The 13986-nt window shown below is 34.9% G+C and overlaps 1 protein-coding gene across 3 annotated transcripts in view; it reads right to left on the minus strand.

Moving 5' to 3' along the window:
- Positions 1-13986, minus strand: part of LOC139121715 (excitatory amino acid transporter-like) — a 122610-nt gene that overhangs the window by 63696 nt on the left and 44928 nt on the right. For all 3 annotated transcript variants that reach the window (XM_070686840.1, XM_070686830.1, XM_070686812.1), the window contains exon 3: positions 2822-2898. The gene's annotated coding sequence lies outside the window, so the exon portion shown is untranslated. The remainder of the gene's footprint in view (positions 1-2821; positions 2899-13986) is intronic.

Consider the following 13986-nt stretch of genomic DNA (forward strand, 5'->3'; position numbering starts at 1 on the left):
TGAAACTCAAATATGCCCTTGTAGAGATTTACGGAGTTGCTTTCAGTCGTGAGTTGGTTTTTACTGAGACATATTCACCAGACAATTAAAATTGATTGCTAGATCTCTTTTGGAAAAGCTGAACTTTAATCCTTGTGCTATTAAAAACAGTTCCTTGGGAACAATGGTCGACTTAGTGTTGAAGCTATTAACAGAGAGAAGATCTTGGAAAATGTAATCCGCACTAATTCATTGAATGATTGTGAACTATGCAAAGCTAATGTCAATAGCACAGCCTATTAAAATATACATAACATGAATGATGAGTTTTAGATTTGTATTTATTGTGAAATGGTAGAAAGGCCTGAAACCATAGAAACAGACAACAAATAGTTCATACTGCTAGCCATTTATGTGAACAGCCTTTAGCTCATATGAATGCGTGTTTGGTTGTTATCAAAAAATATGTCATTCTGCTTTCTTTATCAATTATCTGCAAGCAGGGCTGATAGTATGTTTTATTAATGAGTAGTTTTGTTTTGAACGCTCACTAATTGTAACTTTTGACGATCTTTTTTCAGGTTTTTGTAGCATGGTGGATCAGCAACAGTATCTAGGACATCATGTTGATATCAGCCCTATGAACACTGACAGGTTTATTTTTCTTTTTAATCTTAGAATTAATACAAGATGTCTCAGCCATTTTGTTTTGCAAAATGATCCAATACGGCTCAGTTTGTTTCTCCTGGTACAAGCATCTGGGATACAAATTTAAATCATGCTTTCACAGGTGTGGGAAGCAATACATTAGTGATATAAACAATCAATTAATTACTTCAATAAACAATCACCAAATGTAATGGCTGTTTCAACATTACAACGTGGTAAATTACTTACAAAGATGTGTTCAGACTGAACACGGGTTGTCTAAGGAACAAATAACTATTGTCAGGCATTTCTTTCCATCTATTTTCTGCAATTCAAGAAATGAGTGTACATTAAAGCCTAGTATTAAGTAAATGTAACTTTTGGCATTTTTTCCGAAATATTCCTGTTCCTAATGTCAACTACAGCGTTTTCATCTACTGTCATATCATTTTGAAAAAGCTAGTGTTGGTTTGTGAATGCAGCATGTCAGTGTGTTACGTACGTGCATTGTTGACAATTAAATTTGAGTATGAACCTGAATTTGATTATCAACACTACCAAATTAGGAACATGTCAATAAGGTAAACAGACCCAATGGGCCAACTAGAGTCTCATAGAACCACATATATATTAAGCTCTTAGAGAGAATTACATGAAAATCTTAAAATTCATTGGCAAATTTGGTTGGGGAATTGCAACAGAGAAGCATTCCAGCTCACTCATTTCATTTTCTCAATCTGGAATTCTGTTTCCAACTAATAATAAATTGGACAGGATCAAGGCTACACCTGAAATTACTCAAACTCAGGAGAACAAAACCTATGATTTATCACAGAATTCAATGGTCATTCTACATACATAAAATCTGTTATACAGAGCTATTCATTCCACAATCATTATGGAATATTACTCTACTATTAAAAGTGCTTAATTGACTAATAGGAACACGACGACAATTGATTTTAGCAACACAATGCCACCTTGAGCAATCTATAGCAGTTTTTAACAGCAATTGGCTGCTGTAACCCAACCATAAAGGGCTGTGCCATTGAACAGAATTTTGCAATCAATTCTACGGCAACACACAATATTTGTAAAGTCAAAAATAACACATTTTTTGTGGTTTGACTCTTGGAAACAAAATATGAGAAAACAGTACGAATTGGCAAATGTGCCTATTGCAAGTACACATTTACGGGTGCTAAATATTTTCTCTACAGCAATGTATTGGAATCTGTTGAGATTAAAAGCACTGTGAGAATACAGTGTTTCTGAATACATGTGATATCAGTGAGTGGGTTGCATGTCTGTTAGCATTTTTAACAATTGCTGAAGAGATCATTGTGTTCCCAAGCGTTTAACGCATCACCTTTGACGTGATCAAAACCACAAAGGGTTTCTTTTCATGAAATTTAATCCAGAAAGAAAACCTAAATTTAAGTTTTAGTTCAAAGAAAAAAAATTGTGTTGTAACAGAGTGTCTTTCAAACTATCAACATTGTGCTTTTAAAAGTAAAAATATCACAAACAAACATTAACTCACTATGTGACTAGTAAGACATCAACATTCCATGCCTCTGGATCAAATATTTCTTTAGAATGAGTGTCATTTTACCACTGAAAATACATTTTTTTATAACTTTCTAGAAAAATAGCCAAGAGATTTTAATTTTCATTCAGTGCACAAAATCCCAAAAAGCAGATTGTAATGTAAAATCAAACCAAAAACTTAAGTGACAACTTAGAATTACATTTGACAATGAAGTGGAACAGGCTGGAGACAATTTTCTTAAACTCAACACGTATATTATACATACGGGTACATGGATGTAATAATCAGAAATATTTGTATTATCAAATGCAAGTACAGCTAATCATAAATACTGAATACTTTGATCAGCAATTGCCTACAAGGTATATATCCAGTAGAATGTTCATATTTTGGTCTCTGATGTGGAATAGTAGTTATTGTATACCATTTTTTTGAATTTTCCTTCTCAAATCTTAACATATTTAGGGCAAGGAAAAATCTTGTCTCTACTATATGTTTAAGTTTTCATTAAAATGTTACAATATCTTAGACTACAATAATATTCCTACATTTTTTACAATTTTTCATCAAAATCTTATCATATCCAGGACTAGAAACAATCTACAAAGCTTGCAAAGTAAGGATATAATTATATATTTTTACCTTGAAATAACTCAGCGTACAACTCCAACAGAGACCAATCGTCCACTGATGCTGACAATCCCCACTATCTTCTCAACCTGGTGATAAAAACACAGGCTGGTAAACAGTGATACACAAAATTTTGTGTTTAACAAGTGAGATATAAAGAGAGTAATTTCCCAGGGTAGAGTGTTTACCTAGTAATTATGGTGTAAAGCTGCAGCAATTCTGTCAATTCATAATCACACAGATCTGATTCGCTCAGGTCTCTGAGTCAAATTACCATATACACAACTTTGTCACTTGTACAGCCTAGTTGGGCCATTAACTGAACCCCCTAGTTTATTGAAAACTCACACTATTTCCAGCAGCCACACGGCGTGCTGACACAGCCAGAACGGCGATCCTTGAAAAGCCCTTTACACACCTCTAATCCCTTTATATTACTTCGCCAATGTATCATTATGGCTCACTTTATCAAAGAGTGGTGTTAGCTGTTAAACATAACTTTTATTGCTGGCACACTTAATATTTATTAAAAAATATTGATGTCACGACTCAGAAATGATAAATTCTAGTAATATTTTCCCACTAATCACTCCAATAGAAATTTTAAGGATTGAAAATTACCATTTAATATATTAATTTGAACTTACCACAAAAGACATCAAGTTAGGAGAGCCTTGCTACTGAATAAGTGCTGCAGATTCTATATCAAAATAACCCAAATTTAACTATTCATTCGGATGTCTTCACAGTTTGAAGTCATATTTCTTTATCAGGCAAAAATCTCTCATAAAATTTCTGTTTATGAAAGATGAAATTACAGTCAGGCTTAAGCTATGATAAATCTAAAATCATAAAAATTTATGATCAAAGCCAACAATTTGGTGGTTTCACACTCTAAGTTAAAATGCATGCCCCAATTCAATGGGAGGCCACGAAAGAAGACTTTAGATTTATTATTAAGAATTACATATACCGGGTTGTCAAAAATATCTTGGTTTCTTTTTTCTTCTTAAGGACTGATTTGCCTGAATGAATGGCTGTCTTGGCCCTATTTAATGCAACTAGCCAATATTGCAATGCCAACTGCGTTCACGATGAGAGTTTGAATACAAATATTTTCTAATCGATACTTGTAGCTCAAGAAAACTTGCACATATTGTCTTTCACAATGTAGGAGAAATCAATGCCAGACCTTCTGCATGTAATTCACTGATATTTGAATTGAAATTCATGGCTGAGCTATGTTTGTGTAATTTCTGTGGGAATAACTTACATTAATTTTTTTCATTTTCAAAAATCTGCATTTCAAAATCCCAACCAGCTTAAGACTAACAAAGAACAGTAAGATAAGAATCTTAACAAATGTTTCTGGATTGTTTGTTATTGCAAGTCATACCAGCTGTATTTCTATTTCTATTCCATGTCGCCTTGTGGCACTGTAGCCTCAAGCTGCTGTTTCAAAGTAGCCAGTGGTATACCGCAATGTTCCTAGAGTATGCTCTGCCACAGGGATCAGCTTATAACTCAAAAAGCTCCTGAACCTCATTTGCTGAACTTTTTACAAAAAGTAAACATGTCTACTGCCAGATCTGGTATTTTGGTTTTACAAACTGGAAAAAAGATTCTAAAAACATTTTTGTGTCGTAAATATTTGTTGATTAAAATATGTAGCTGTTGGTGAAAAATTAGTTTCTTAACCCTTTGAGCGCCAAAGTCAATTTTTGTCGCCCTTAAAAAATATACCTGAGTCAATTTTTGTCAGATTTTTGCCAAAATTTTTATAAAACTGGCCAAAGATTATATTGTGTTCATTTGGTCTAACATTATCAGGAAAATTACAGAAAAGTTCATAAAAATTGGTAAAATGTTGCACTAAAATTTTGGTGGGAAAAAATACAGCACTCAAAGGATTAAAACATCCCAACTGATGCTTAATTCTATACTATCATAGACATACAAAACAATCAAGCTGTATCTAAACGACATGGATTCTGTCACATTTCCTAACTTGTACATTAATACTGGTACTTCACAGGCTACCAGAATATAGTTTGAATATCAAAATTTGATAATGGTCAAACTCAAAGCCACACATTACTGAAATTCAAAGACATGTTTGGTCAAGTCTACCCTTCAGGCTGAATAGCAAGAAATTTATCGTCATTTTCTTGTGGATACATTGTTTTCTCTGTTTGATTTGTACCAAAGTTTCATCTCATCCACATAGTTCTTTACTTCAAAAAGCAGTTTGTAGCATAAATGCCCTTGAAGACACCTGTAACTTGTTTTCCAGGGCATCTCCAATCATGCTTGCATATATTTTAGAAAAAACAAGTCATCGTTGATGACACAGTCCCCACTTGTTAATAATGGGTACTTTGATTACATGTCCTCAGAGAGGATAGAGTCCTCTTCATTAATTAGGTCTGTGATAAAAATACTTTGATACAGATGGCGCTCAATGGCCAAGAATGAGTTCCATGGTGATGAAAACATAAAACCAATGTAGGCCACCATCCTAAAGTTCATAAAATGAGTCAACTAGGAATTAATCAACAGGATGTTGCAAAACATTTTTGCATACAATTCTAACACTTAACAGATTATCACTGGTACCATATTTCATAAAGTTTGATGCAGTATTTACAACACTATGAGATCAACATCTGTATCAAGTTTCATCACATTTGACGTTGTATTAATTTGTGGCTATATCACCCTAATTAGGTAAGTTCATTACTTATGCAATTACAAATTAATTAAAATGACACTGATAAATGTCTTTTTCAATGTTAAAGCAATGTGAGCTTAACATCGGTTAACATCTGTATAAAGTTTCATGAATTTGATGCAGTACATATTTCTTGACATATCAGCCTACTTACGAAACTTCAATAATTGACATGTTACTGCTACATGACGTGAAACAAATTGACGAGCATATGTATGAAATAGGTCAATGTCAACTTTGAATGATACTGGTGGAAATATGTCTGAGTTATGGCTCTGTACATGAAAACATCGTAATAAAATGGCTGCCTAGCAACCATATTGGATCGTATCACATAAAAAATCGACGTACATATGTATGACATAGGTCAATGTCCTTGTACCAACTTTGAATAAAATCAGTTGAGATATGCCTGAGTTATGCCTCTGTATATGAAAAAATCGTAACAAAATGACCACACAGCAGCCATATTGGATTGTATCACAAAACAAATTGACGTGCATATCTATGACATTGGTCAATGTCCTTGTAGCAATGTTGAATAAAATCGGTTGAAACATGTCTGAGTTGTGGCTCTGTACATGAAAAAATCATAATAAAATGGCCGCCTGGCGGCCATATTGGATCGTATCACAAAAAAAATTGACGTGCATATCTATGACATTGGTCAATGTCTTTGTACCAACTTTGAATAAAATCAGTTGAAACATGTCTGAGTTATGGCTCTGTACATGAAAAAATCGTAATAAAATGGCCGCCTGGCGGCCATATTGGATCGTATCACAAAGAAAATTGACGTGCATATCTATGACATTGGTCAATGTCCTTGTAGCAATGTTGAATAAAATCGGTTGAAACATGTCTGAGTTGTGGCTCTGTACATGAAAAAATCATAATAAAATGGCCGCCTGGCGGCCATATTGGATCGTATCACAAAAAAATTGACGTGCATATCTATGACATTGGTCAATGTCTTTGTACCAACTTTGAATAAAATCAGTTGAAACATGTCTGAGTTATGGCTCTGTACATGAAAAAATCGTAATAAAATGGCCGCCTGGCGGCCATATTGGATTGTATCCCAAAACAAATCGACGTGCATCTGTATGACATATGAAGTAATCCTTGTACCAAGTTTGAATGAAATCGCTTCTTGCATCTCTGAGATATCTGTGTGAACGGACGGACGCACGGACGCACACACGCACGCACGCACGCACGCACGCACGCACGGACGCACGCACGGACATGACCAAACCTATAAGTCCCCCCGGACGGTGTCCGTGGGGACTAAAAATTGAAGGAGGGGGGAGAGAAAAGCAGGTTTTATTAGCCAAAGTCCTGGTGATTTAATGGCAGTTTTGTATCACTATCTTTGCCACAAACAGGTTAATGCCTCCAGCATTGCTAAGGTAGACAGTAAGACAATATTAACTGTGCCTTCTGTCTAATCCTCTTGGTCTTGATATAATTTACAGAGTTAACCCCAAATGACCTCAGAAGATGGGCATTCAATTTCCAAAAGTTCCCAGTGGACAAACATTTGATTGAAACTTTTGAGAGGAAAAACAGTAATGTGAGAAGGTTTTTGTAAACATCAAAGAGTTACCAACACTATAAGGCTCTTTTAGTTCAATGAATCTCACAATATAGAGTTGCTTAATTATTTTATTTGTAAACACTGACAAAATAGCCACAAAGTTAGAGCCTTCCTGAGTTCCCTTGTGGTAGCTTAAGAACAGTTTTCAGATAGACTGAGTGATGTAAGGAGGTATTGGCAAACATCAAAGACTTTACTGAACACCATTTTACCACTTTAATTCCATACATTTTCCCACGATAGTTGTTTGATTGGGATTACACACACTGATCACAAAAGGCTAGCGTTCTCCTGAGGGTAACTTGACAATGTAGCTTTTAACAAAATATATATACCTAGATAAATTTGATGCCAGAGTGTCTCTTGCAGGACACGATTGTACAGCCATGCATGCTTAACACAAAATAAATTTCAGTGTTTTGTAGAGCTAAGATTAACTCTCTGCTAAAACTTTAAGCTTATCTGGCCAATAACCAGTGAACACTTCACTCATTTACACAGGGTAAAAGCTGTCTCTGACATACCCCTTGACTCTGAAAAACACCTCTTAAAGGGGCAGACAAGAGCTATAAAATTTGATAACATTTTAATCATTTTTGTTCAATCAACAGGTAATTTTCCTTTTCCACTCTGTAAGGTATAATAAAATGCACAGTATTGACATTGTTACAATTCATTGCATACAATTAGTCCCTGCTGTAAACTCAGTTGTCATAAACAATGATGGACATTACAAACATCTAAAATTGGATATTTGTATAATTGTACGCAATTTGGTGGGGGGGAATAATTTTATTACAGTCATGCAACAATTCTGCAAAATGTATTTGAAGTTACAGCGAATGGAGCTTTAACCAATGCAGCAATAAAACTATATTACAAGTAGGAAAAAAAAACTATCTTTTTTATGTAACTCTTATGTTGACATCACTCAGTATTTGATCCTAAAGTTATGGTACAATAATAAAAAATTGACAAACAAATTACGGTTTCAAGTTATGGCTCATAATCTAATATATCATTACCCTTTCTGATCTTCAACGGATGCATTCTAAAGGTGTGTTACCATTCTGATTGATAGAACATCTTCATACTCCCTGGCTCAGATAACAAAAGTATCACTGACCAACATTCAAACACTGGAACCAAAAATTCAGTTGGCCTTTGGAATAAACACTTCTATGACAAGGACATTTACTTTTTTAATTGATTTCAGGAGGATATTTGACAAGCAAAAGTCAAATATTAAAATAGCATATTTATAAAATTTTACACAATAACAAACTATGACACATTAAATTTTTGCTTTGCAAGTGATTTGAGTGATAAACCAATCAAATATCCTAAATGCATTTGAATCTAATGATTTGAATAAATATTACATGGGTAAAATTAATTTCAAACTGTTCATTAATTGCAAGTATAACCATTATAAAATGACAATGTGCTTAAAATGTAATATTACATTGTCTTGATCTCATGAGAAGCTAAAACTTTAAAGCCACGAAAAATAAAGTATGAAGAAAATTCTTTTTCTTGTGTTCATCTGATTGCAATGTTCTTTAACAGAAAATCACATGTACACCATTCCCAGCATATGGTAAGAAACTACAACGATGAACTGGCTGGTTCAAGAAAAACAAACCAATTGTATAGTTGCACAAAGAAGTATTTACGCTACTTTGTATTTTGTTTGTTTGTTTGTTTTTTTTCATTTTTACACGTCACTATTCATAATATCTATCCAGAAAGTATCATTCACGCATGAGAAAAAAGTGAGGATATTATGCAGATGTGCAAAGCATACCTTGGGAGATAAGAATACTATACAGAAATATCCCGGAAGTTTGTGTGGTGACCTTAGGTGACCTTTGCTCCCCCTCCAGGGGTAAATGATCTAGGGAACCAACAGAACTCTTGCAGTTGTGTAGATAGGAGAGGAAAAAATATACCACCCATAGATAAAGTTCCTGTTGGGTAAGTTGTCAAGTATAATTCATTATCATTGTGCGAATAAAAGAAATATCCTCGAACCACTGATTCTATGACATTATGTCTTTTATAAATTACTTCAAAAACCTAGACCACAGAGAGAGACTAAAATTGACCCTGACAATTATATATATGTACAGTATGTTAGACTTGGTCCAATTCTGTGGGCATATAAATATCAAAACAGAATAAATTGAAGGAATAAACTTCAGCAGAATGTCACTCTAGTGGTAGGCTATTGCGTAGATCATCCGATGGGGTGAACGGCTTGGCTTGGCCAACCAGTATTTACTACTGCAAGTCAAGCGACAGGGAGCCAGTCTAAATTTATACATGTAAATGAATAGCTGTGACATTATAATGTCTATAATGTATCAGGGTTTTACATGACGCGCATTTCTGCGTCCTTTACGCATAAAACCGGACCCAGGACCCCTCAAAACTAAACTACGCGTCCCTTCGGACGCAGAAATATCTGTTGCTGGTGTATATCTCGCGAAGCTGCTGAACACGTAAAACACATCCCAGTAAACCTTACCGACCCCATACTTTAATAGAATGCTCCGTAGTGCATTGGCCTCCACTGTTTGATGACCAATGGTACCCGCGGAAACAAATTTTACTACCGTAAAAAGTGACTTTCAAAATGTAAACTGATTCTTAATTGGTCGATTTCTTGTTTGCGGCGATCAATACATGTCTATATGCATCATGGCGGGTCGTGTCAAATACCCAAAACAAGCCGATCTGCGAAAGTTTTTCGACAGCCGCAGCAACCAGCACGATGTAGGTTTGGTCGAGGCCGAAACAGCAGCTACCCATGCGATACTGATACATCAGATCCCCCGGCCAAGTCAGCAAAATTACGAACATTCAACAGAAGTTGGCTCAATAGATTTAAATGGCTTCGATATTCTGAAGAGCGAAACGTCATGGAATGCGATGTATGTTTGAAATCGAATGTTACATGCCCGTTCACGGAAGGTTGTTCTAATTTTCAACATTCAACTCTCACTCGTCATCAGGACTCGAAAAGTCATCTCACAAGTGTTAAAATCCTAAGCTTGAGGTCACAATTTACTACCGCTCGCAAATCTGCAGAGGACCGGCAGGTGCAGGGTAAACGAACTCGAGGCGTACGCTGCACAATTACGTACTGTTTATCTGATCGCTAAACGTGACCTTCCATGCGATGTATTCACTGACATCATGCATCTACAGAATCTGAACGGCTTAGACATTGAATATTACAAACGTCCGCAGATAGTTATGGAGTTTGAAGAGTGTATTCAACGTGTGATCGAGAAGTCCCTGATTGATAGCATACATGCAAGTGATTTCATCGGTATAATGTTGGATGAGACTTGTGACAATACATAACCGTTCAAGAAACTTGCCATATATGTTCGATATATTCAGAATGGCGAGGCGAATGTTTCTTTCCTCGGTAACCAGCAAATTGCCACTGCTGCAGGGATCGAAAACGCCTTGATTGAATTTTTGACTAGGAAAGAAATCTGTGACGCGGCCGTAGACAAAATATGGACTGGGAACAGACGGGGCGGCCGTAATGACCAGTCGTTTGAACGGGTTGGGTGCAAAATTAAAAGCCAGAAATCCCAACCTTGTTCAAGTGCATTGTGTTGCACATCGATTGAATCTTGCTGCTTCTCAAGCAGGCAGAGATATTGAATATTGCAAAGAATATCATAATATAATCCATTCATTGTATAAATACTTAATGACTCTAGTGTGAGATATGACAAACTTAGAGAAATTCAAACTCTGTTGAATGGAAAGGCGAAACAAATTACTGAGCCTACATCTGTTCGCTGGTTGTCGGTTGAATCAGCTGTCAAGATGATTTTCATCAGTTTTGAGCCAATTGCCTTGGCACTTGCAAGTGACAAAAAAGGGGAAAGGCTGATGGGCTGTTGAAATTTGTCTCCAATTCATTGTTTCTGCTATTCACTGCCTTATTGATTGATGTCCTTACTGTGATTGGAATTTTGAGCCTTACATTTCAGAAAGATTCTGTCAACCTATCCCATATCAAAAAAAGTGTTCAGTCTATTAGGGACACATTGAATACAATGACTAATGATTCACACACTATCAGAGAAGTCTTTAATGATTTGGGTGATGTTCCTGGCAATGGTCAGAAAAACACATACAAAAACATTAAAGTCACTTACAATCAGCCACTCAGACAGAGCTTCTGTAGTGTACGAGAAAATTATATCAACAAACTACTGCAGAATTTAGATTGCAGATTTCCAGATGATGAGATGAATATTCTGGAATGTTTTGATGTAATTCTAAACCCACACAGATATTCTGAAAATTTGGCCAACCTACCTGACTATGGGGTCAACCAGCTTGATCAACTGTTGAATCATCATAACAATACACCAGGTATTGATGCTGATAGAGCTAGGGCACACTTTCTTGTTTACAAACACTTCACAAGATCTCATAGGGACGCACTGAATTTTGATATGTATATCAAGCTGTTGCTAACTGATTTTACAGAGGAGTATCCTGATCTTGCCATTCTTGCTAAAATTGCTCTTTTCATACCAGTGTCCTCTGCCCCATGTGAAAGGGGCTTTTCAGTACAAAATGCCATCAAACAGAGGGCACGAAATAGACTCAATCCTCAAAGGCTTAATAGACTAATGTTCATCAAACTGGTTGGCCCAATCACAGATGATTTTGACTTCATAAACAATGCTAGGTTATTTGCTGAAGGAGCTGCTGGCAGAGTGTGAACTCAACCTACTGGACTTGCTGGGTGAATGCCATTTCAGAGTATGAAATTACTTACCTTCTTGTCAATTTGACAAATTTGAATACTTGTTCAAATTTCACAACTTTGTGAACTTGTCATTAAAGTTATGAGATCATTTCAATTATGAATAGTGTTCTTTGAATTGATCAATGAGGGACCTCAGTATGAACTAGAATTTTCATGTAAGAATAATTTTAAGAAATGCGCAACCATTTGCCGTGTGTTATAACACTAACTGAACACAGTGAAGACCATGGCATGGATAAACAATAAAATATTCTTTTGAAATAAATTGGGACCCCCATATTTTGATGTAGGACTCCCATTTTCTAACACCCAGGGGTCCCAGGGACTCTCAAAAGTAAAAAGTGATGTAAACCCTGATGTATATCAAAAGAATGCCCTACAACAATTTGCTTGAGAAGTTGTCCTGTTGAAATGGCTTTTGTGATTCCATTCATTACAAAAAGACAGGGAAGAAATGAAAAATAAACACATTTATAAATAAGTGAAAATATAACTCAAATGGGTAAAACCTATGCATTACAGTCCAACTGTCAAAGGATGACACAAGTGAGTATATAAACTTGAAGATACGACTCCTAGATATGAATAATAATCCTTTTCAAAGACCGTTGCTTACAAAATCTACAGTTTCTTAACCCAGTCAACCTTGAAAGATTGTAGCTGTCTGTAAGCTTGCATTTCAATAGACTGTATGTAATCATGTTGAAAGGATTGTACATTTCATTGCATGTCCAAAGTAATCTACTGAGTTTTAATCCCTAAAATATACCACGGTGCCATAATCTCTGTCTATGATGTACAAATATTAATATCATCCAAGGGCACTTCCATTCATCTGGTTGACAATTATAACAAATTAAGAAGCATTTTGCATTTAAAATTATGGACAAAAATGACTGTATTTTAATGTTACTGTAAAAGAACTGTACAAAGAACTATATCCAGTGTCATTAACAATTCATTTTATTCATGCTACAAAGTACAGAAAGGTCATACTTGAAGGCTTATTAATGAAAAGAAAAGCTCCAAACATTTCATCTATATTTATGTTTAAAATGAGCTATGATATAAGTATTCATTTAATATGTGAAATGGTTACTGATCATAATGGCCTATTATCAATGATGAATATGCATATCTGCACCAAGATTTAAACTTAGTCTAATAAATTTATTACTTAATACACTGTATCAGTGTTGGCTCTGAAACAGCACATGAAGTTTTCTAAATTTGACTGCAAATGAGCATGATAAAATGGTACTTTCCCAGGAATCTGTTGATCTGAAGACAGATTACACAAATTCTGCATTACACAAATGCAAGGATTAATGCATCAGTTTATTATAAACAGTCATTTTTTACTAATGAAAGTTGATGGATACAATATATTTTGTTTCGCGATCTATATTTACATTTGCAGAGTGTACATGCACATACCCAGTATAGCTACAGCAAAAAAAAAAAAAACCACTAGAAGTTCGTTCAGACACTCCCTTTCAAGTCTCCTCATACACGGTTAGTGTTTTACATGACGAAGAGTTATATTCAACTTTACAAATATGTATATCATAGATATATAAATATATATATTTCACTATACATTTTGTTTTTTGGTTTGTTTGTTTTTTATTTTATTTTACATATTTTCTACTTATTCGTAATGAATTTTATGTAGTTGTTCTTATTTACTTAGTTAGTTACTTAGCACTTTCAAGTCTACTTTTACACGATTGTTTTTTGTTTTTGTTTTTTAAGTGATGAAGAGTTATATTCAACTTTACATATATATTTTATATACGTTTTTTTGTTTTTTTTTTTGTTTTTGTTTTTTTTTCTCTCTTATCGTTTTCTTTTTTACGCATTTCTACTTACTCGTAATGTATCTATTTAGTTATATATTTATTTATGTAGTTGTTCTTTTATTCACTTAGTTACTTTGTTACGATATACTTCAGTTTTCTTTTTTCTTCTTCGTTTCCTTGCTTTAACATCAAATGGCTTTGGGAACGGACTAGACTAGCATTTGCTATTTTCCG

This window comes from Ptychodera flava, chromosome 2 (assembly GCF_041260155.1).
Source record: "Ptychodera flava strain L36383 chromosome 2, AS_Pfla_20210202, whole genome shotgun sequence".
Lineage (NCBI taxonomy): Eukaryota > Metazoa > Hemichordata > Enteropneusta > Ptychoderidae > Ptychodera > Ptychodera flava.